This window comes from Lactuca saligna, chromosome 8 (assembly GCF_052625555.1).
Source record: "Lactuca saligna cultivar CGN05327 chromosome 8, ASM5262555v1, whole genome shotgun sequence".
In the NCBI taxonomy this organism is placed as follows: domain Eukaryota; kingdom Viridiplantae; phylum Streptophyta; class Magnoliopsida; order Asterales; family Asteraceae; genus Lactuca; species Lactuca saligna.
The window spans coordinates 59,116,336-59,140,298 of NC_136424.1; the positions used below are offsets into that span (position 1 = coordinate 59,116,336).

The 23,963-nt window shown below is 36.0% G+C and overlaps 2 pseudogenes across 1 annotated transcript; both read left to right on the forward strand.

Annotated features, from left to right (window-relative positions):
* Nucleotides 1-1,638: 1,638 nt before the first annotated feature.
* LOC145009656 (hyoscyamine 6-dioxygenase-like) lies at nt 1,639-3,545 on the forward strand (annotated as a pseudogene). Its single transcript, XR_013663846.1, has 4 exons — nt 1,639-1,835; nt 1,943-2,185; nt 2,286-2,596; nt 3,193-3,545. The product of XR_013663846.1 is annotated as a hyoscyamine 6-dioxygenase-like (transcript).
* Nucleotides 3,546-17,345: 13,800 nt separating this feature from the next.
* On the forward strand, nt 17,346-17,717 carry LOC145009657 (putative mitochondrial protein AtMg00820 pseudogene; annotated as a pseudogene).
* The last annotated feature ends 6,246 nt before the right edge of the window (nt 17,718-23,963 follow it).

A 23,963-nucleotide genomic window follows, 5' to 3' on the forward strand; every position in this document is an offset into this window, starting at 1 on the left:
GGCTACTACACTTAGCTTGGTTATTCAAGAGGCAAAGTATGTGGAAGACAATCTTCCTCTTGAATGAGAAAAGAGGATTTTGGCAGAGAATAATAAGAAGTGGGAGGGGTTTTCGTGGACCTACGAAAAGAGAAATTCGACTGTGATTGTGAGGAAGAATAACCTGAGGAAAATGGAAACTTGAAGGTAGGTTTATTGACTTTTGAGATTGGTAGTATGGTGTTAATGTTATGAGCTTGTTTTGATATTCTAGTCAGATTATCTAGCTTTAAGTTTGTTATGTTCTATAATGTTTCGGGGTAAATGTTTTGATCCATGTGACTTGTAGCTTAGTAACTGTGTTATCTTTTGGATTAAGTTTGTTCATGTTCTGTATGTTTGTGTGTGAGGAGGTATTGACTTGATGATAACTTATAAGTTATTTTATGGTTTTCTGAATATAACAAATTAAAAAAGCTTAAAAAAAACTGATGCATGTGGTGCACATGACGAACTTAATTAACCCTATTAAATTTGTAAATGTACGTACCGCTCTAATGGATAAATTTTGGTTTCTATTTCCAAGGTTAAGAAAAGGATCACCAAAGGAGAGAAGAATTAAGAAAAGAAATATGAGGCCAAATTGCTGTTTTCATAAAAACCAAAAAGAGAAAAGAAAAAAAAAAAGAGACTAAAACATAAAAGATCAACTATACACCTGGATAACAAATGTAATTTACTCTTTTTACTAATTTCTTACCCATAAGTTAATAGAAAAAGTCAAAACAACTTGACAGGAACAAAATTAATAATTTGACACCTAATTGTTAATTATAAAACAATATTATATCTTTGTTAATTGATGATGACACTTAATTAAATATTCAGTAAAGTATGACGGAAAATTTGCACTAAAAATTGTTTAAATAATCCAAAAAGATGACCTTTTCTTTCATGAACCAATACTTTTTATTTTGTTCTCATGATCAACACCTTTATACCAAAATCCCAAACTCTATAGTTAATTATCAACACACTTTTAATTGAATTTCTTTTTTAGAATTATAATCTTTGATTTATTAGCATAAACTGTGATCGGCATGTGTTGATCCTGAATCTAATGTTTCCCGTCAAACAATTTGACAGCATATTCTACATGGGCTTTTTAATACTTTAGATAAGTTCTTGACTACAATCTACCGTTCATATTTCTTCCCCTAGCTCCATCATTTACTATTTTTTAATATTGCTGTCTTATTCACTTAAAAACCTTAGATCCTCGCAGATTACATAATTGGCCAGTGAAAGGAAGCTTTCTTCAAGATAGGAATTTTATTAATATAATCATTAGTGGTGTTTAGAATATTACAAATGCAGCGTAAGTGCTGATATTTCAAGCAATCACATCTATGGTGACATCGATGCAACCTACCTGGCCATAACTAATATTAGGTTGTATATATATTACATTCTTCTTTTGATATTTCGAGTTGAGAGCTATCATGGGTGAGGCAAGCAGTACATTTTAAACAATAAACTGATGATGACCTAAAAATTATAAAAAATAATTTAATGGTCGTATCGAGCTATGCATTCTAAATTTCGTATATCTATACATTCATCTCTGTGTGTATATCCATGTAACACATCTGTGTTCATATGGAGATCAAGGAAGATAAAGATTAAAGGTGGTTCAACGTTAACTATGTACCTCAGGAGTACATATTCTCCCATGAAGATAGGCCACGAAATCTCGATGTTCCTGTTTGTGATTCCTTTCCTGATATAGACCTTGGAATACCTTTTCAGCCAATTGAAGCAATCTTGAAGGCTTATCAAGAATTTGGTTTCTTTCAGGTATATATAAAAGTTTATTCTTTTTTTCGTTATCTCTGATCAGGTGGGTTAATTTCTGTAGTGTTTCTAAATATTACATACATTTTTGTTATAAAATCATGAAACCGGTGATCAATCATGGAGTTCCAAAGAAGACGATGATTGATGCAATGATTAATGTTCTTAAAGAATTCTTTAACATGCCGTATAAAGAAGCAATAGGGTACGTTCCACATGCAAAGGGTTGGATTTACACCAACACCGACCACACAAAAGACGGCGTGTATTTATGGAGGGAAAATCTTAAGCATCTTTGTCATCCATCGAACAAATGCATTCGACTATGGCCCGACAAACCAACTAAATATCAGTCAATTCTGCTCTTTTAAAAACTATATTCATTATTTCAAAGAATCGTGACTTTATAATATTATCCTAATTAAGTGAAAAATGTATATACACTACTACAGGGAGGTAATTGCAACTTATATACTAGAAATACAGAAACTGAGTTTGAGGATTTTGGAGATGATCAGTGAAGGGTTAGGACTGGAGGCGGGGTACTTTAATAATATAAGTGAAGTCCAGTTATTATCGTCAAATTTCTACCCACCATGTCCAGACCCGAGTCTTGGGAATATTAGCGCACCAAGATCCTAGCTTCATAACGTTGGTGTATCAAGGTAATTCAACTGGTCTTCAGGTTTTGAAGGATGGTCAATGGATAAATGTTAGAGCCATTTCTGATGCCTTTGTTGTCAACATATGTTAGCAGATTAAGGTATATATGCTAGTTCATTAAGTTAAGTTAGCTTAAAGCTTTGGATCAATGCACAGCGAGGTGGCCTCGTGGCGATCCGTTAGGATGAAACACTACAAAATGAAGTTGACCCAAGTTTGAATCCCACAGGCTTCAACCTAACTTGGAAAGCTTCAGCATCTGGAGGCTCTTTTGTAATTGTATGGTTATGTACAATAAAGACGAAATAATTGGGCTTGACATACTAATTATAATATAGGCATGTGTCATGGAGAAAAAATGCAATATTTTGTCCGACCCAAAAAAATGGAATAAAATGAGACATGAAATAGTTCTCCATATATTTGCACAAGATATATATGATATCATCACATATAGTTATAGAAAGTTAGCCTAGTCTAGTTTAATGGCATCTCATCATGTCAAGTGCAATCCAGTTTCGAGTCTCATCTTTTTTTCATCCGGTCTTAAAAAACATACCCTTATAGATAACTAATGGGCTCCGGATGCATTTACTCTAAAGCTCGTGGTGCACTTTTAGAATTAATTAACAATTGATGGTAAGCGGGTTTTTTTTTTTTTTTTTTTTTTTTTTTTTTTTTTTTTTTTGAGTTTAGATTATAAGCAATGGAAAGCTGAGAAGTATTGATCACAGAGTAGTGACTAGCATGCACAAAACTAGAAGCAGCATTGCGACTTTTGTGAACCCATCTCTCGATTGTGTCGTTGAACCTGCAAAGGTTTTGGTACTTTTATGAACCCATCTCTCGATTGTGTCTTTGAACCTGCAAAGGTTTTGGTAAACGAAGTTGAACCATCAAGCTACAACACCATTCAATATAAAGAATATGTTCGACGCAACAAAGCATTTGGTGACTACACCCCCGCTATACAAAATGTTACAATTTTGGAAAGTTGATCAATAGTTGTTTGAAGTTACAAGCATATGTATTAAGTTGGACTTTCACTACTAGAAAACATGATGGAAAATTTTCGTAGCTAATTAGCTACGAAATCGCTACGGATCAGCTACAGAATGGGATGATAGTCCGTAGCTATTCCGTAGCTAATTAGCTACGGAATGGCTACGGAATACCCACGGATACTCATTACCTACGGATTAGCTACGGAGTATGCTTTCTGTTAGAATTCCGTAGCTAATTAGCTACCGATTTTCTTATTTTCGAATTTTCGGGCACCAAACGTCGTTTTTTTCGCTTCGATTTTTTCACACCTCTACTATACATGATTATCTATATTTTTACCAACTTATAACTATTAGTATTGTTCATCAAGTCGTGTGTCCCTTTGAGATCAAATACTCGTTTCACAGTTTAACATTATAATGCCTATATTTTTCGCCAACTTGTAACGAATTATGTTTGTATATGTATATTTATATACATGAATGAGTTGTGGTATATTTGTACGTGTGTTTGTGAAATGTATGTGAACGTATTCATAAGCATTATAGTGTTAAACCACCACCACCACCACCACCATCACCATCACCATCACCATCACCGTCATCATTACCATCATCGTCACCATCACCGTCATACCAATAATAATATTTATAAACATAATAATAATATATAATAATGGTAACGAATGTGCTTAACATACAAACAATTAAACTGAAAAAACTACGTTTAACATATGAATAAAGTGAAATAATCTACGTTTAATGTATAAATAATGAAAAAGAATGATAATAAGGGGAAATATGTACATTTGTATGTGTATGTATGTATTTATGTATGTATGTATGTATGTGTATATATGTATATATGTATGTTTATGTATGTGTATGCACGTATTATTGTGTATGTGTGTGCGTGTGTATGTGTATGTGTGTATTTGCAAGTATATGTGTATGTGTATATGTATGTATGTATGTATGTATGTATGTATGTATGTATATATGCATGTATGTATTTGAATGTGTGTGTAAGTATATATATATATATATATGTGTGTGTGTGTGTGTGTGTGTGTATTTGAATGTTTATGTGTATGTGTAGGTATTATACCTACGGAATAGACCGTAGCTATTTCGTAGCTAGTCCGTAGCAAATCCGTAGGTATAAATTTCCCACGGGCTATTATGCTACATATATTTTTCTGTAGCAATTCCGTAGGTATTGCCTTATACCTACTGAATACCTACGGATTGTGCCGTAGGTATTACCCTTGTTTCCTAGTAGTGCTTGTAATAGCACTTGTCCTTTTTCTGAACTCTCAACAAAAGTTTGTTTGACTTGTGGTATCAAATGTTTACATGGTATACGAAAAGATCAGGTCAATCGAGGAGCATGTGTCATAACACAATTAATTAATGAAATATCAGATACAGCTGAATCACACTTGTTCAGTTAAGATATTTTTTAAACAGTCGTCCATATATTAAAAATAAAAAGAAAACTCTAGCAAGGATCTAGAGAAAACCAAAAATTACATAACTTTAAAAGGATTAGCTATCAATTGACCCATTTGAAACTATGTTTATTATTTCTATTGCTGAACTAAAGAAAATAAACTCCTGTATAGAATAAAAAAAAGGCGTCTTTTCTCATTTTGCAATCACTAAAATCTTTATCATTCCGAAACCTCTATAAAAACCAAATCCAAGTGGCCACAATCGCATACATAGCATTCTTTTTATTTGCGTTACACTTAATCCCATCCGCCAGATAAGTTCGTAATGGAGATAAATTGACCAATACTAACATCCGTCCATTTAAAAATTGCATCCATTGTTTTAGCTGCCACCTCACAACGGATAAACAAGTGATCCAATTGTTCCTCTTCCGAATTGCAAATGGGGCATAACAACGAAGGCACATCAATTTTCTATGATCAAGATTCATTCACGTAGGTAATCTATCCAAAATAGTCCGGGACACATGACTATTTACATTACGAGGAATGAACCGATTCCACCGAATCTTTCTTTGAGAAGAAGGCAACGTATTTTTATCAACCCATTTCCATGTTTCAGTATCTTTATAAACTCCATCATCACCTATATTCCAAATCCATCTTTCAATATGATTTGATAAGTTAACTACACGAAGAACATCTATTAGCAAAAATGATTTGAGTACTCCATTCTCCACCCTAACATTTCTTCTTCAATACCACGCTACTTACTTCCCTTATATTCAAATCACAAATCCCTGAATCTCCCTTGGGTTGCATTTCATTGTTCAAAGAAAGATCCAAACTAGAATCAACTTGGGTATCCTCAAAATCTACAATCCGGCCTTCGATGCTATACACGAGTCTTATTCTTCTTTTGGTGGGGTAGTTTTCAAGATTCAATCCGGCTTGTATGCAGTCGTGAATTGTTTTTCTATTAAAGCATTTAGGTACTCAGTTACAAAGATAACTGAGTACTAAGTTAAGACATCTTTAAAATGAATTAATTGTTTAATCAAATACACAAAACTAGACATTTAGGTATAACTCAGTCACTGTTTTTCAACGATATTCATATATATAAAGACATCTTTGAAATATCTTATTTTATCAATAGACAAAATTAAAGCATCACCATTTTACGAGTGATTTTTTACAAATCTTTTTACTAGTCAGATAAAAAAGCATTTCAATAGTTTTTTTTACAATTGAAGAGTAGAAGTTTTTTAAGAAAGTGATTCGGACCTTAGATCAACTACATCCATAACACCATTTTTTGCATCAAATTTGATGTAAAATTTAGGGAAAATTACACTAATCGTCCCTGGTGCATATGTCAAAATGCAAGTTTAGTTCATATTTTTAAAAATTAACTTGGATTGTCCTTGGGTTAGTTTTTTCTTGCACGATTAGTCCCTCCGCATATACAAAGACCATTTTGCCCTTATTTATTTATTTTTGATTTATTTTCTATTTATTTGTTATTTGTTAATTATTTATTGTTTTGTTTATTATAAAAAATAATTATTACTGCATTTAAAAAAAGAAATTGCCAATACATTTGATAACTTCTTAACCACCTCCGACCACAATCACTTCTGGCCACCATCGACCTCCGGCCACTAGCGACGTACGGCCACATGTGACCTCCGGCCACTAGCGACGTACGGCCACATGTGACCTCCGGCCACCAAATACCTCTGACAAGCACCACCATTCATCTCGAAAATAAAAAAGAAACCTGAATATAAACCCTAAAATCAAATCCATACCCTAGATCTAAAAACTCGTTAATCTATATCCCAGGTTCGTCTTCCTCTCCATAGTTCCGACAACCACCACATATGGATAAACACCACCACCATCGGTCAACACTAACACCACCATAGGAACCAAAGGTGTAGTGGAGGTTCGAAAACAAACCCTAAATTGTCATCACCATCTAAAGGTTCGAAATCCAAACCCTATTTCGCCGTCGGAGTAAGGGTTACCGCTTACTAGAGATTTAAGGAGACTGTAGAAGAATCGATCGTGGTGCACAAGTGAATAAGGAGGCAGCGAAGGTGCAGATTCATCTATGGAGCTTCGATTCCAGTTGTGGAAACGATGGCAGATTGGAGGCTGGATGTACCTCCATTGGTGATGACTTCACCGAATCTATGACTGCAACAACACCATCGATTGCGAGGAGCACATGTGCGAGCTAGGTTTTCATTATCGAAAAAGTAGGTTTCAACCTCAGGATTGAGGGAAACGTTGAAAGATCTCATGAGCTTCTTGTTTCCGACGGTAGATGAACCTCCGATGGCTAGATTTTGACATCATAGGGGAGGTGCTGGTTGCTGGAGTTTTGGAGGTGATGGTAGTGTGTAGTGTTCTTCAGGTTTAGAGAGAATATGGGATACAAACTTGGGTGGTTGAGGTGAAAGTAGAGAACGAGGGCGGTGGAAGTGGGATCCATTTTTTTAAATTAAAAATAATAATAAATGTTATTGGATTAATTGAAAAATAAATAGACAAGGACATTATGATCATTTTAAATCTTGAACGGACTAAACCTGCAACAAATTCGTCTTTCAGGGATGAGGCGTGTAAGTTTTAAACTAACGAGTGATGATTCGAGTTAAAATTTTAAAATATGGACAAAACGTGTGTTTTAGCACCTGCACCAATAATTCTTGTAATTTACTCTAAAATTTCTAAAAATAGTGATTCATTATTAATCATACACCATTTTTACAGCATATACGATCTCTTTCTAAAACCTATGTAGATTTTAAAAAATCACTTTTATTTATTGGTTTTTTGCACACAATCTTTTTATTATTACATGAGTATAACAAAATAAACAATTTGTATATAAATAATTCTAAGTTAACTGTGTTATTATTATAACAAATAAATAATTTAGAAATATTCATAAAACATGACCACATGAACGTATAATTATCTATTTTTAGAATTAACAAAATAATCACCATTGTTGAAATAAGGATTTTGAATTTTAGTAAATATATAATATAGTTTGTTACTGGGCAAACCAGGAATGAAGACCAAACCCTGTTATTTGTCTTTTTCTTTTAATAAAATAAATTTGATAAATTCAAAGTATAATCGATAAAAAATTGATGTTTAAATAAACCAATAAAAACTTATAATCTTTAGAATTTTTTTCGTACGTTTGCTACTCAAAAAAGGAATAAAGTAGGGGGTTAATTATTTCCTCCGCGATTTTGAGATTCTATAAAACCCCTAATTTTTCTTGTGCTCCACGCTGTATATTTTCTTGTGCTCCACGCCGTATATTGGTCGTCGTCGTTTTTGTCCACCGCCAAGACTCGACGACTACGCAACCTCCCTCTACCTTATTCTTTATCTAGTTCCACTAGAAACCTCGATCATTTTTTGTCGATCTCCCTTCAGAAAACGTTTCTGTGGTTAGTTTAGCCTCCCGTGCGTTATGGAACTGTTTGTTTGTAGTAGATCGGCAATTGATCTCATGTTGGTAAGAATCGCAATCACTAATTATGATTAAATGTAACTATATTGATCTTAGTTCGATTTAGTTCATGAAACTGTTAATTTTCATAGCTATGTTGCAATGACAATTAAAAGTTTTATGCTTAATCCACATCAAAATTTGAATTTTATTTGTTTCCTTGTCATAGGACAAATCAAACAATCATGCAATATGTTTTATTTCTTGATCGCTTCTATTGGAATTATTATTTCCATTGTTTTTGTTTAGTTGTGTATTTTGTTATAAATTTGTTAGCTTGTGTTGCAACTTGCAATCAAGCACGAATGCAAAATTAGAAATTTATCTTGTTTGTTGTCGTAGTATCAATTACCCATCATGAAATCTAAATATATAAATTTACTGTTCAATTTCTTGATCATTTCAATTGTAATATCTTTTATCTATGGGCCCAAATCCAAGAAGGCATGAAGCCTAACAATGACCCAAAGTCAAAAGGACTAGTGGCCCAAGACCTTAGTAGTCCAAATATAGCCCAAAAGTCAACAAAAGTCAATGACAACTGAATACGCCTGGCATACTCAGACTTACGCCCGATGTACACCTTCTTTGGCCAGTACGCGCAACGTACGATATGGGTAAGCCCAACATACTCTGCAGCCAATCCCAAATCACCATTAAGTACTTAATTTGTTAAGCCATTAAGTTTACTTCTCATATCTGATCCCAAATAATGTCTTAACCCATAAAGTCTCTGACTTTAAGTATTTGCATGAATAAAGAGGGCTCAAACCTCAAAACTCTAACTTCCACAACACTCAAGGTCACTTAAACCATGCATGTGCCAAAGGAAACGATCAAGTAACCATTTTTATGGATCTAGACACTCAAAAACATCTCAAAGGACAACGATGAAGCTCTTGAGTACCTCATACTCACAAAGGTCCAAGATTTAGGAACAAAAGTTCATAAATACCATTCTAAAGAGAGAAAGAACATCAGCAAGGTATGTACTAACCTTCAAAAGATGCAAAAGATGAAGGAGTTTCTGGATCTACAAGCATGCAAGCAATACCACCTTCTTTAAAGACATTCTTCCTCAACAAGAAAGCACAAAATCACCAAAAGATGCCAAGATCTTCACTCTCAAGGCTAGGGTTCGATATTAGGGCTTAAAGGGAGTGGAGGTTGATTATGGGAGGTCCAAGGGTGAGATAATGTTTTTAAATGGGGGTGAAACCCTAAAAATATGGGTTTGGCATCAACTTGCGTACACCCAACGTACTAGGTTAGTCCCCACGATCACCTCTCGCCTAGTACGGCCATCGTACATCCTGTACGCACAACATACTAGGCTCAACCTAAAAACCCTCCTAACTTCAAATGACCATAACTTCTTCATTCTAACTTTGATTTCGAAGTTCTTTATATCTATAGAAAGGCGATGAAAAGCCCCATGATATTATCTAGATATCTTGTACTAAAAAATTCCTCGAACAAAAATCCATATTTTATGCAAGGCCTCGGCCTATAACTTTCCCTTTTCCACTCTTCGGCCCAAAACACAATTCAAAGGTTTGACCTCCCAACCATCATTACCTACTTCTCAAGGACTAACTTCGCCTCCTTACGACCTCAAATCTTTTATGTAATCGATTTTCAATCCACAACCCTGAATCATAGAATGACCCGGAGTAGGGTGTTAAAACTCTCCTCCACTTAAGTTATATTTCGTCCTTGATATCATTCCTTACTATCTCATCAACTGAATCCAACGATCCTGAATAAACTCCCTAAATCCCAAAGATGATTGGGAGTGTTACTTCACTCCGCTAACCATCCACCCTACTACCATTAGACCAAAAATAGTGGAAGATCATCAGCCCTATTGAATAATAAACTTCAACTTTGCCCTAAGCCAACGAGTGCCTAACCGCTACACTTGAAACTAAAAACCCTGATCGATGTCTGACTCCTAGGAAGACAGAACCATTCCAAAATATTCCCACAATGTCTCAACTTCATAACCCGAACCGCAGAAACCTATATGTCTTGAACAAGTTTACGGATACCCAAAACATATTCGCCCCGACCACTTACCGGTACCGAAAAATCCTCATTGAAAACAAAATCAGCTCCAGACTCAAAAACTAAATAGGTACAGGTGGTCTTAGTCTATCCACCAACACGAATCCATCATTCATTACCAATGAAGGATAATTCAACCAACCAATGCTCGAACGACCAACCTGTCCGCTTAACCTTAGTGATGGATACAAACAGAATTGAGTACTCACATCACATTTGGCCCCAACCTAGACTACGATTTACCAAGTATTACAAATGTTGAGGCCCACTCACAACCCTTCATGCAACCCCTTGATGATCCAAATCATCCTAGAGAATACCATGAGCCAAGTCATAGACTTGTATACCTGTTGCCATCGCCTACCAACATAATGAATGTTACGGCTGCTTTATAGTCTTATAACACTTCAACAATTGCACATTAACCTGGTGAATGCTATGACCGCTCCTCAGTCTTACATCAGTTCCACAACCACACACTAACCTGGTGAATGCTACGGCCTTCTCCGCAGTCTTACATTACATCTACAACCACACACTAACCTGGTGAATGCTACAGCTGATCTACAGTCTTACATCACATCCACAACGACACACTATTAAAAAACACTATGAGTTAAAACCCTGCCTACTGGAATCTATCAGGTGTTCTGGTGGTGCTTGAGACCCCAAAGCCTTCATTGTTAAGAACAGACAGAGGGGTCCTAAGGAAACCCTCAACCTAAACCTACCCATTAATCCCTATCATTTTCTCCTATGCTCATCACTGACCAAAGAACACTATTTCTTGCTTAACTCTTAACCCTCTCACAACCAGAACTGGCGCTCTAATTGACTGGCTGTTGGGTCATTTATTGTGTTGTGTCAAAGTTAATATGTATGTAATTAGTCTTTATTAACGGATTGGGCCTGTCCGTCCGCTAATATGATGCTACGGTTAGACTATAAATATTGCATGCATGTATTGTATTAGGGTAAATTGTCTTTGTGATTCCCTATATTGTCTTTATAGAACAGTTATCGTTGAAATCTTCTAAGGCATTGATTATTTATCATTTAGCACAACTTCGATCATTCTTCTTGTTATTTGATTCACTTTACATTTATTGGATCTGTCGATCTGTAATTTTATTGTTTCATCAATTGGTATCAGAGCAGGAGATTGTGTAACACATATGTAAATCTTCTGTAGAGTTATGCTAGGGTTTTGAGTTTTTGTTGGATCCGCTCTAGTCGTCTTCATCATTATTCATCGATTGTAGACATTAGATATGAGTATTTTTTTCCCTAAAATCGATTATTGTTTTACACATTTGATTCTAAACAGGTTTTTGTGAATCAACATCATGTAACATAAGATCTCCATACTATTTCCTTCAGTCTATCCAGCATCATCGGACCGACTACTAGAATCCCAATCCTTTTCCCGCAGGATTATGAGGTCTGGGCACTGCGCTTCGAAGACTACGTTCTTGGCCTTGAAGATCATGGTACCTTAATATGGGAAGCCATAACCCAATATACTTTTCCTCACATTGCAACAAGGAAATTCATCAAAACTCAAGCTGAATACAACACTCTTGTTATTGAACACACGAACGTTCCTCAAGATGAAAAGGAAAAGTTGCTGAGTAATGTAAAGGCAATGAGAATAATCAGGTTTTCTCTTCCACCAAACACGTTTCTTCTAGTAAGTTCATGTGATACAGCAAAGGAGATATGGGACAGGTTGAAAGCGCTTTACTCAAGTGATGTAGATTTGGAACACTCAGTTCAAACGTTACTTTTTTCGAAGTTTGGTGCTTTTGTTCAGAAGACTGATGAAAAGCTTAATCATACCTTTAATCGTTTTAACCATATTTTGAGGAGGATGCTTAAAAATAATCTTAAGCGTGAAAATATTCAACTAAAGGTTACTTTTATGAATGGATTAAGGCCTGAGTGGAAAGCAGTTTTATCCATAGTTAAAGTTCATGAACAGTTCAAGAGTTACACCTTGGCGAAGCTTGTAGGAATTCTATGATCTCATGAAGACGAGGTGATAAAGGATGTGAAGATTGTGTCAAGCATGGGTTTATTGGCCTTAGTTGCTAAAGGCAAAAAGATTGTTGAAGAAGATTCCAAATCTGATTTTTCAGATAGTGAACTTACCAAATAGGAACATGCTCTTATGGTAGCTAATCCCAGAAACTTCATCAAAAAGAACAGAAACAAGCAGGGAAACTTCAGATCGGATAGGTCAAGAGAAGAGAGCTTCAAGAACTCTCGGAAGGAAGAAGACAAACAAAAGAAGAAGCTGTTGTGAGATTCTGGCTATAATTGCAATTAATGCAATGGAAAGAATTATTTTGCTAAGGAGTGTACATTAAGAAAGTTGAATGAGAAGAATGAGGATGAGAAATATGAAGCCTACTATCTTCAGAAGATAGAGGATTTGAAGAAAAACAATGTTGGGAATGCGAAATCTTGCTTTGATCGTGCAGGAAGGTGGTGATGAATTTAGGAGTGTCGAAGTTTGGTCCACTGATTCCAAAGACGACGAGGTTCAAAAGCCTACTCACGGTGGATGTTTTGTAGCTAAGTCTGGAGTGCCAGAGTACAAAAGTAGATGTCTGATGATTCAGAGTGGAGTCTCAGAACAAAGGGGATACACAACTGATGACGGAGAGCCCTCTAACAATTGTTTTGTTGCGAGGGTTATTTTCTAAACATGTGAGTGAATGCGAGAAGGTCATCAGTAAGGTACAATCCATACTCCAATCTCTTAATATTCCTGTCTCACGTTACGAATCTAAATTAGATGATTTAAATTACACTTTCTCTAATTTTAGTGATAGTTTAAAGAGAACTCGTCTAAGCAATTCTAACCTAAGTGATCAAATCAGCAGGATAACAAATGAAAGTGAAGAGAGGAGGATATGGATAGATAAGTTGGAGTTAGAGCTTAGTAGGGCTAAGGATGACGTCATTTACCTTAAGCAAGACAATTTAGCACTTTTAAAAAAGAAATATTTTATGTTTGATAGCGAAGTAGTTATATTTTAGTATTACTCAATTGCATCTCGATTGTAAAATAGGTAAAAAGATTCACAAAATTAATTTTCCTTTTCTCGAATTGAAAGAGGATGAAATCGATGCAAATTGCTATAAGTGTGAATCCATTGTGTCCTCGGATGATGTTTCTAAATCTTACAAAATTATACTTGACAAAATTGAAGTATATATTCAGTCCAAATAACATAAAAACATGTTAAAGAAAATGTTGGATGAAAATGATAAAGAACATATATAATTTGATACGGTGCAAAATTTTGACTCTTTATGCACAAAATTGAGTTCGGAAAACACTTTCGATGCTAAAAACATTTATGAATTTGGCGAAAGTGACATTAGTGAGATTTATGTAGAGGATGAGATCGATTGTTCAACATTTTTACAATATGAGTATGAATAAAAGAAAAGGTTGACTTCTGCAAACTCAATTGAACATGTTCGTGTTGTTGAAAATAAGAGTTTAGGTGTTTTAAAAACAAAAGCTACCGTTTTTCCAAAAGTAAAAACCGTCCCTGATCAAGTCTTCGTAAAAACTGGACTGGAAAAAAATGACACATCAGAACTAACATCCACTGTATATGATGATAATGATGATGGTTGTATCAAATATTTTTGTTCTGGACCAATAGACAATACCGACGAAACAAAAGGTCTTTCCGAAATGGCCTCTTGGAAAATGAAAGGAAAATACATTTCGGAACCTATGAATTGTGTTGACTTTCGTTACGACCAGGCAGGACCTAGTGGCACCAAGGATATCCCTAGTGAAACCTCCTTTAAGCAACAAGTCTCACCCGTTAGAGAACAGAAACCTAGAGCTAACATTCATAAGTCGGTTGAGGAACATATTGCTAAGAAAAGGCAGCTAAATGCTAGATATCAGAAAAACCTAAAAGAAAGAAAGCATTTCTGGAAATCTAAATATTTCATTTCTGTGAACCTAGAAAGATCTGTAAATCAAAATGCAAAATCCTCTCTAAATCCGAAACCTAAATCGTTTTCAAAGCCACAGTTTTCAACTCCACAAGTTTCTAAATCCAAAGTTTTATCAAAACCATCATTTTCAAAACAAACGAAACCTTTGGAAAATATTAAACCTAATTTTTCTCTAAAAACAAATGTTTCAAAATCTGTCTATACATCAAAAGATGTTAAGGGAAAATGAAAAGTTGTTTCAGAACCATAAATTTCCTTCAAGGAATCCAAAGCAAATTTGAAAAAGGAGGAAAAGAAGTTTATGAAAAAGTTAGCCAGGAAACACATAGAATCTAAACAAAGACAAATTCCTTTTAAAGAAAAGAATCTCAAAGATAATAGAATTGTTGTTTTCAAAATCACGAAAGGAGAGAATTCTACTTTGATAAAAATATCTTATTTAGTTGATGAAGCCATAACTTTTCCTGTTCTTAAGAAAACTTCATGAGGAACCAACCATCTTTGGGTTCTTAAATCTCTCCGATTTTTGTAGGTTATCAGTGATGAACATTATGATTCAGAATGGTACATTAACAATGACTGTTTGCATCACATGACTGGAAGGAGAGAAGATCTGGGAGAATTCCAATCACTAAAGGACGGTGGGAAAGTAAAGTTCAGAAATAATGCTATAGGATAGATCAAAGGATATGGCATGATTACGAATGGGGAATTCTCCATTTGGAAGGTAGCATATGTGGAAGGCTTGCAACATAACCTGATAAGCATTTCTCAACTGGTTGTAGGTATAGGGATTAAAGTATCATTTGATGATGAGGGATCAGAAATCATAGAGAAGAAAACAAAGTCAATTCTTCTGAAAACCTACGAAAGGGATAGATGTTTCCTATGAACATTAAACCGATCACTGGAAAGCCTTCAAATTTCCTACTTACGAAAGCATCTTTGGATGACAGTTGGTTATGGCACCGAAGGTTCTCACATTTGAATTTAAAGGACATCAACAAACTCATACTCAGTGATCTTGTCAGAGGACTTCCTCTTCTGAATTTTGAGAAGGAACATTTGTGTGCAACATGCGAACTAGGAAAGCAAAGTCGCAAAAGCCACTCGACTATTGTGAACGCCAAAGTAATCGAGCCGCTAGAACTTTTACACATTGATCTTTGTGGCCCATCTGCCATCGAGAGCATTGGTGGTAAGTATATTCTAGTTATAGTTGACGATTTTTCTAGATTTACTTGGGTTTATTTTCTTAGACAAAAAATCAGATGCTACTCTGAAACTTAAGGACTTCATCAAGAAGACCGAACACAAATTGCAAAAGCCTGTTCGGAACGTACGCAGTGATAATGGTTTAGAATTCAAAAACCAAGTGTTTGAAGAATTCTTAACTGAAAGAGGAGTCTCTCACAATTTCTCTAATCCTTACACTCCTCAGCAGAATGGTGTCGTTGGAAAATGAAACCGATCTCTCTGTGAAGCTTCAAGGACTATGCTATCTTTTGCGAACCTTCCACTATATTTCTGGGCTGATGCAATCGGAACTGCCTGTTTCACTCATAATCACTTTCTAATCAATAATAGATTTCTTATCACTCCTTATGAGATTCTAAATAAATGTAAACCTAGCGTTAAGTTTTTCCATGTGTTCGGTTCCAAGTGTTTCATTTTTAATTCAAAAGAACAACGGAACAAATGATGTAAAGGCTAATGAAGGAATCTTTCTAGGGCATTCTCTTACTTCTAAAGCATATAGGGTTCTGGACAAGAAATCCAAAAGGATAGAAGAAACCTATTATGTCTCATTTGACGATAATTATCTCAAGAAGTATTAGAAGACTGATTGTCAAGCAGAGGAAATCTTTCCTTCAACAAATCCAATGAGGATTCCTCTTTAAAATCTTTTTGAGGAATTCAGGAAAAAATTTTATTAAGCTGAAAAGGCGATTTATTTGGAATCTAATGCCCCAAACAATAAGGAAGATGAATTGAAAAAGATCATTGATGATGCTGCTAAAGATCTTGGAAATGAGCCCCCATTTTCGAAGGATTCTTAAATTCCACCTACTCCAGAAGCTACTTGTGATCCGGTTTAGGGGGAGGTATCTACATCAACCTCTACATCCAACACACTTGTTCAGGGGGAGGATTCTAATCCCAAAGTCAAAAATGATATTCCAATCCAAGGGGAGAATCCGATTCCGAACTTAGATTTACATGCAAATTTCTAGGGGGAGAATGAGAATGAAAATAATGGCTCAGACGTTCAATTGGAATTTGAAGATGTGAATGCATAATTAGATCCAACCTATGATCCGAACTACTCTCCACCTACTCCAGAAGCTACTTGTGATCCGGTTCAGGGGGAGGGATCTACATCAACCTCTACATCCAACACACTTGTTAAGGGGGAGGATTCTAATCCCAAAGTCAAAAATGATATTCCAATCCAAGGGGAGAATCCGAAGGATTCTTAAATTCCACCTACTCCAGAAGCTACTTGTGATCCGGTTTAGGGGAGGGATCTAGGGGGAGAATGAGAATGAAAATAATGACTCAGACGTTCAATTGGAATTTAAAGACGTGAATGCATAATTAGATCCAACCTATGATTTGAACTACTCTCCACTGATGAAATGAACCAAAGATTATTCGAAATCTCAAGTTATAGGAGCAACAACTTCTGGAGTTCTCACTAGAGCTCAACAAAAAGCGAATCAAACTGCATTATTTTCAAAAACTGAATTTTGATTGTTTAATTCGTTCTTCTCTAAAATTGAGCCTAAAACTATGAAGATTGCTCTTAATCATTCCGATTGGGTGCAGGCTATGCAAGAAGAGCTTAATGAGTTCGAACATAACAAAGTATGGAGATTCATTCCAACTCTGAAAGATGCATCAGTGGTCGGATTAAAATGGATATTCCGAAACAATCTTGACAAAGAAGGTGATATCATTCGGAACAAAGCACGATTGGTCGTAAAAGGGTATTGTCAAGAGGAAGGCATAGACTATAAAGATACATTAGTACCATTAGTAAGGCTAGAATCTGTTCGGATTTTCCTTGCCTACGCAGCTCATAAAATTTTTGAAGTCTATCAAATGGACGTCAAATGTGCGTTTCTGAATGGTGAATTAGAAGAAACGGTCTATGTGGAATAGACACCACGTTTTGTAAATGAGAAATATCCAAATCATTGCTACATTTTGTGTAAGGTTGTGTATGGATTAAAACAAGCACCTTGTGTACGGTATGAAACCCTAACTCGATTCCTGAAGCAATATAAGTTTAAGAAAGGCTCAGTCAAACCAACATTCTTTCTCAAGAAAGATGGTAACCATTTGATGATCATCCAAATTTATGTTGATGACATCATTTTCGGATCTACTAAACCTAAATAAACCGTTGAATTTCGAAAATTGATGGAAACTAAATTTAAGATGAGCTCAATGGGTCCAATTAACTTTTTCCTTGGCTTAAATATTAGACAGAGTTCGAAGGGCATTTTCATTAACCAGGAAGCCTACACGAAGACCTTACTTGTGAAATTCGGAATGATGGGAGATTCAAAAGTAAAAGTTCGCATGGCGTTCGCAACAAAGCTTATGCCATCTTTGGACAAACAAGTAGCGGATATGACTATTTATCGACATATGATTGGTTCCTTAATGTACCTAACTACTAGTCATCCAGATATCATGTTTTTTGTTTTCTATTGTTCCAGGTTTCAGGAGAATCCACAAGAACCACATATGATTGCTATAAAGAACATCTTCTGATACCTAAGACGAACATCCTCTCTCGAAATATGGTATTCTTCAAACTCCAGATTCTTTGTGCAAACATTCTTTGATGTGGATCATGGTGGATGCGGTCTTGATCGTAAAAGTACAACTAGAGGATGTTAGTTTTTTGATGGCAAAATCATCAGTTGGCAATCTAAGAAGAAAACATGCATCTCCTTATCAACCATTGAAGCTGAGTATATCGCAGCTGCCTCTTGCACTTTTCAGGTGATATAGATTCAAAGTCAACTTAGATATTACATAATAAATATGAAGATGATCCTCTTATCCTGTGATTCTGAAAGTGCTATTCGCATTTGCCACAACCCAGTGCAACATTCCAAGACAAAACATATAACACTGAGGTATAATTTCATAATGGAACACATGGAGGATGGCAATGTAGAAATTCACTTTGTAAGATCATCTGATCAACTAGATGATATCTTTACAAAATCCTAATCTGAACTAACCTTAAATCGGATTCTACAAGGCTTAGGTATGATAGAAGCAGATTCAATTCTAAAATCAGCATAGTAAAGTAAAGCAGTGTTCTTTCACCGAACTGCTCTGAGCCCTCGGAATGCATTGGATTCTATACTTCATGTTTCGAATGGTTGCTAGCTCTTGGAACGACTCAGGGTCCATTGCTCATCTGAAGGTTCAGAAGTTTTATGTCGTTTGTATATTAAGTATCTTCCGACGGATTCGTAGGTTACTGTTCATTTATGTTTGAGTTTATTTTTCTTTTTTATCTTCAGAAAAATACAAAACAACAAAAATATTTTCTTTATTTATGTTTTATCTTTTTCAGAAAAATCCAAAATTTTAAAAATATTTATGTATTTTGTGTGTTATTTTCAACATGCATTTTAGATGTAGGTACATATTCATCATGCTCTCAATTCCGAACGATGGGGAAGGTTTTTAATTCCGAATCTTTGCACTAGTTAAGTGTCCCTAGAAGCATGATGTTGCATGTTGACCCAAACCTCTGAGACTATATGTTAAAGCCTTAATGAAACTTTCATTCTGATTGTGTCTACCCAATGAGGTTGAAAGTCACATAAGTCATTGAGCTACCTTACTCTTATCACAAAGAGTTAAGAGTTGACTACTTAGTCATTCCTTTATAGTATAGGTACACCTTCTTAGGAACCATCTTATTATTTCTCCATCAACCTTACTTTCATAAATGCAACCCTCGAGAATCTCAGAAATTACCACTGAGGTTTATGGTTACACAACTTCTGTGTTTATGATCTTCAAATCGTTATCACCATGATTTTAGTGAAACCAAAATCCGACACCTCTTTCTAAGTTGATGGTGAACAATTAATTTAATCAAGATTTTCAACACTGAATTAATGAGTAAAACCTTTATGGTTTGTACCTTTCCTATTTGAAATCTCATTTTTATTTTTGAGTGATCTTTATGAGAAGCTCTCGACCCAAGACTTTTCTTCCCAAAAGATCCAACTTTTTTTTTGTTTTTTTTTTGAGATTTTCAAGACTTATCTTGTTACCCTAAATATATCCAAACCATACTTGTTATTATGGCTATACTGGTCAAACAAGTAAATCATTCGGATTTTCAAACGTATGTTGAGTTTCAGAATATGGATGAAACTAAAGCCACCCTTTACAGCCTGATGAGAAGAAACCTTTCACTATTTTCAACAAACAGATGACTGTAGTTTAACGGGATACCACACAGACACTTCCGGGTCTCTCTTGACTCTGAAGGAAGGGATCATTGCCCTGGATCCAACTATTTTTATGTCGATTTATAAATGACATCCTAGATTCCCATATAAAATTTGCTTTATTTCTTTTTCTTTGGCACACTCTTGCACAAAAATCCACGTGATTTTTCCGAAGTCTGGTTTCACAGTTACGAATGGTTACTTTCAATTCCAAGAACAGGTTATGGAGAATGATGCTTTATTATGAATGGGGAAAATTGAAACGACGATCATAAAGGGATAATATTTTAATTAAGCACGTTTATTTTGAAAAACCCTGACATCACGCGTGTCAGTTACACACCGCTTGACTCACATACAGCTGTCACAATATCCTAGGCACCTTTATCGGGATATAGAATCGTCAATTGCCAGATTTCTCTCACCACTCCTGATGTATAAAAGATTAATTGGCGATTGATTTCCGTCACCACTTTCAAAAGATTTCAACTTCTCTCAAGCGAAAAGCATATTCTCTCTTTGCACCGTTCATCATCTTCTCCAATTGCTTTCATGGTTGCTTCATCTGAAACTCCTTCAGTTGTTGAACAACCAGCTTCCACGGTCATGTTGAACATCAAACCAAACCATAATTTAACTCTCGATCTCGATTCATCAAAGTATGTTGATTCTCTAAAATCGATGATCTAGTGCCTACATTACTCTCCTCTATCTCAAGCCCTAACAATGGCTGAATGCGTTCCTTTGGTTCATCTATCTACGACATATTCATCAGCGAACTACAACCCAAATGAAGGGGTGATTACCTTTGAAGTAGATTCCAACACATCCTCCATCTCCAAGAGCCGATTTTGTAGGTTTATAGGGTTTAATGCAACAGAAAGTCTCGTTGATCCTGAATCGATTTCCGCATTAGCGATTATCGAGATGTTCTATCATATGGGTTATCTTGAGAATATAACCCTACTATCAAAAATCAGGAAGCCAAATCTTCCACCTATGTGGAATCTCCTTTTCACTTTATTGTTCAAAAGCTTCTCAGAACGACTTATAGGGTCAAACAGTGCCATCAAGCTATTTTGCATAATCATCTATGGTTTATACACAAGGATTAACCTCGATTATGGTTCAATCCTATAGGCACAACTTATTAACAGTACCCTTTCTTCAACAAGACATTATGAGATATCTTGTGCACGATTCTGGTCGATCATAGTCAAATGTGCCATTGTTCGTCTTCAAGTTCATGTTAAGAGTGATTATGTTCTTGCTGTGATTCCTATTATGCAGACTTCCAACTTTATCATATATGATCCTAGTAAGTTCGATTTTATTGGTTCCATTCCGGAAGCCATGCTCCTCAACACTTCTACTGAAAATGTGGTTATTAATGCATACCGAAAGAAGCTTGCTTAATGTGTTCTCCCTATTCCTGAAGATTTGCAAAAGGCACTTGAGGAGGGAAATACACCCTAAAACGGAGGAAAGAAAAAGGGAGAGTTGGACCTTCCGAGCCGGCTCAAACTCCGAAAAGAAGATCAAGAAGGTTGCTCGAAAACTAAAGTCTCCTTCTCTAGTTGCCAAGGAGGACTTAGAATCCCAAACCGTTTCAGAAGTTTGGAGGAGTGCACATGTTATGAATGAAACAAAAGATAGGTATGCGACTTCACAACCTTTGGTCTCGGAACCCATCCGCACTCAATCCACTACGAACTCATCATCTCCAATCACAACTTTTGTTCCTTTAACATATGATTCCTTTCACTTTCCTTCTCCTCTACCTTCTCCAATTACTACTTCTACACCAATCACTATTTCTCCATTCCCTAATGTTTCTATTGGAGTTTCTCAACCTCAAGCTTTCGTTCCTTTCTCTACTCTGTTGTATATCGACTCCACGGGAACCACAACCACCATCAATACTCCCACATCGATTGTCAACGTATCTGATATGGGGGTATTCGGTTTTAGTGTTACAATCGGTCCAAGTACCTCCACCGCTTCACCATTGAGAGAAGATGATCTAAATATTGTTTTTGGGGATGCTCAAGAAGACTTTCAGTCTTTCAATTTTAGTCCCTTCACTGTTCATCAATCTAGTGATGACGAAGAAGCCCTCATGACGAAAGGGCATTTCAAGGCTATTAATGAAAAGTTGGATACTCTGCTCGAGTCTTCCAAATCCTCGTCCAACAATGAGTATTCCTTTGAGGCTCACAAATCGTTAATTGAGACTCTCACCAAGGAACATGCTAAAATCCTTGCATCATCTTCAAAATCAGTTGAAAACTTTGAGAAAACAGTTTTGGATATGATCGAAAAAGTCGAAAAACTAATTTCTGAGGTTACAAAGTTCATGGAAGAATTTCGGACCTCATACAAACAAAGTTATCACAGGTCTCGGAACTACCCTGCAACTTGAAAAATATGCTCTATCTAAGGTTCGTTCGGAATTCAGGGTTGATAATGCCATGATGAGTGCTTCCATAGTGTCCAATATTGAGAAGCTATAGGAGGAACTTGCTACTGAAAAAGCACTTATGGACAAACTAGCTCATAAAACTGAAAAAGTTAAGGTTCTCTCTATCAAGTTGAGCTCCGCAACCATGCGTTTGGATTCCCTCAAATCTAATAAGGATGTCCTTCGAAGCTACATTTCGTACATCAATGAGTATTTACAAAAATTGCAGGAAACTCGTGATTCAATTCTCACCATTTCAGTCAGACATCATCTTTCAGAAAATATCAAACCCATGTTCAGATTGCTTAATCAGTTAAAGTGTATTTCGGGAAGCAGTGCTATTCCGAAACAAGGGGGGAGCAGGTTACTTAAGAAAAGATTCAGAAGGATCCACCCCAGCCGATGGAAAATTCTGATGAGCAACATGAATAGAAACCAAAATTTGACTAGAAAGGTAGTGAAGCTTCCGGATCAAAATACAAAGGAAAAATCATTGATGATGATGAAGAATAAGAAGATCTATCTGAAGGAGCAAAGCTCAAAAGAAAGAAACGCAATAAAGAACTTGATGAGATTATGCATGTTAATCAAGAAGTTGAAGCTTGTGAAAAAGAAGCTCGTTATGAAAAGGTCACTTGTAACACCTGTCCCAGGTATTGAGTAGTTTATATGATTTGTATGGTTTTGTGAATGGACTCGGCGAGTTTGGATGCTCCAACTTGTCGAGTAGAGACTATATGAGGACGTGGGATTCGGGACCTACTCGATGAGTCAGAAGGCCCCAACTCGACGAGTAGGAGCTTTAAAGAGAAACCCTAACTTTTAGGGGTTTCATCCTATTTAAAGAACATGACCCACCTCTTGTGGCCTCCCTTACCACCCTATAATCCAGAGAAAGCCCTAGTTCGTCTTTGCACCTCATTGAGTGAGAAAAAGAGTTGTTGTGAGTAATTTTGGAGTATTTGTGAAAGAATTTAGATCTTGGAGAAGAAGGAGCAAGGCGAGGAGCCAAAGAATCGACATCTACTCTGCATTAGCCATCATCTTGAGGTATAAGGCTGTCACTTTTATCTTTAGTTGATTAGATCCCTTCTTTTGCAAGTAAATGGCCATTTTTGGGGAAAAATGGAGTCAAACTTGGATCTGGGCCAATCACAAGGATATGGTTCCATATCTGGACCTCTATATGTCCCCAATGACATAAAGTTCTTCACTTTATATAGTCTAGCCCCTTTCCATGCACAAAAACCTTGTAAGAAGCCTAGTTTCGATGTTATGGCTTTGAAGGGCCATGTATGCGCGTAAAGTTTGCAACTTTACGTGGTATCTTCACTATGGGAGCGTACATCTAAAGTTTGGGACCTTGGATCCCACTAGAAAGGGCTGAACATGAAAAGGACTGAAGGAACTCATCGAGTCCCTTAGATGACTCGACGATTCGGGGTGGGGTTTGCC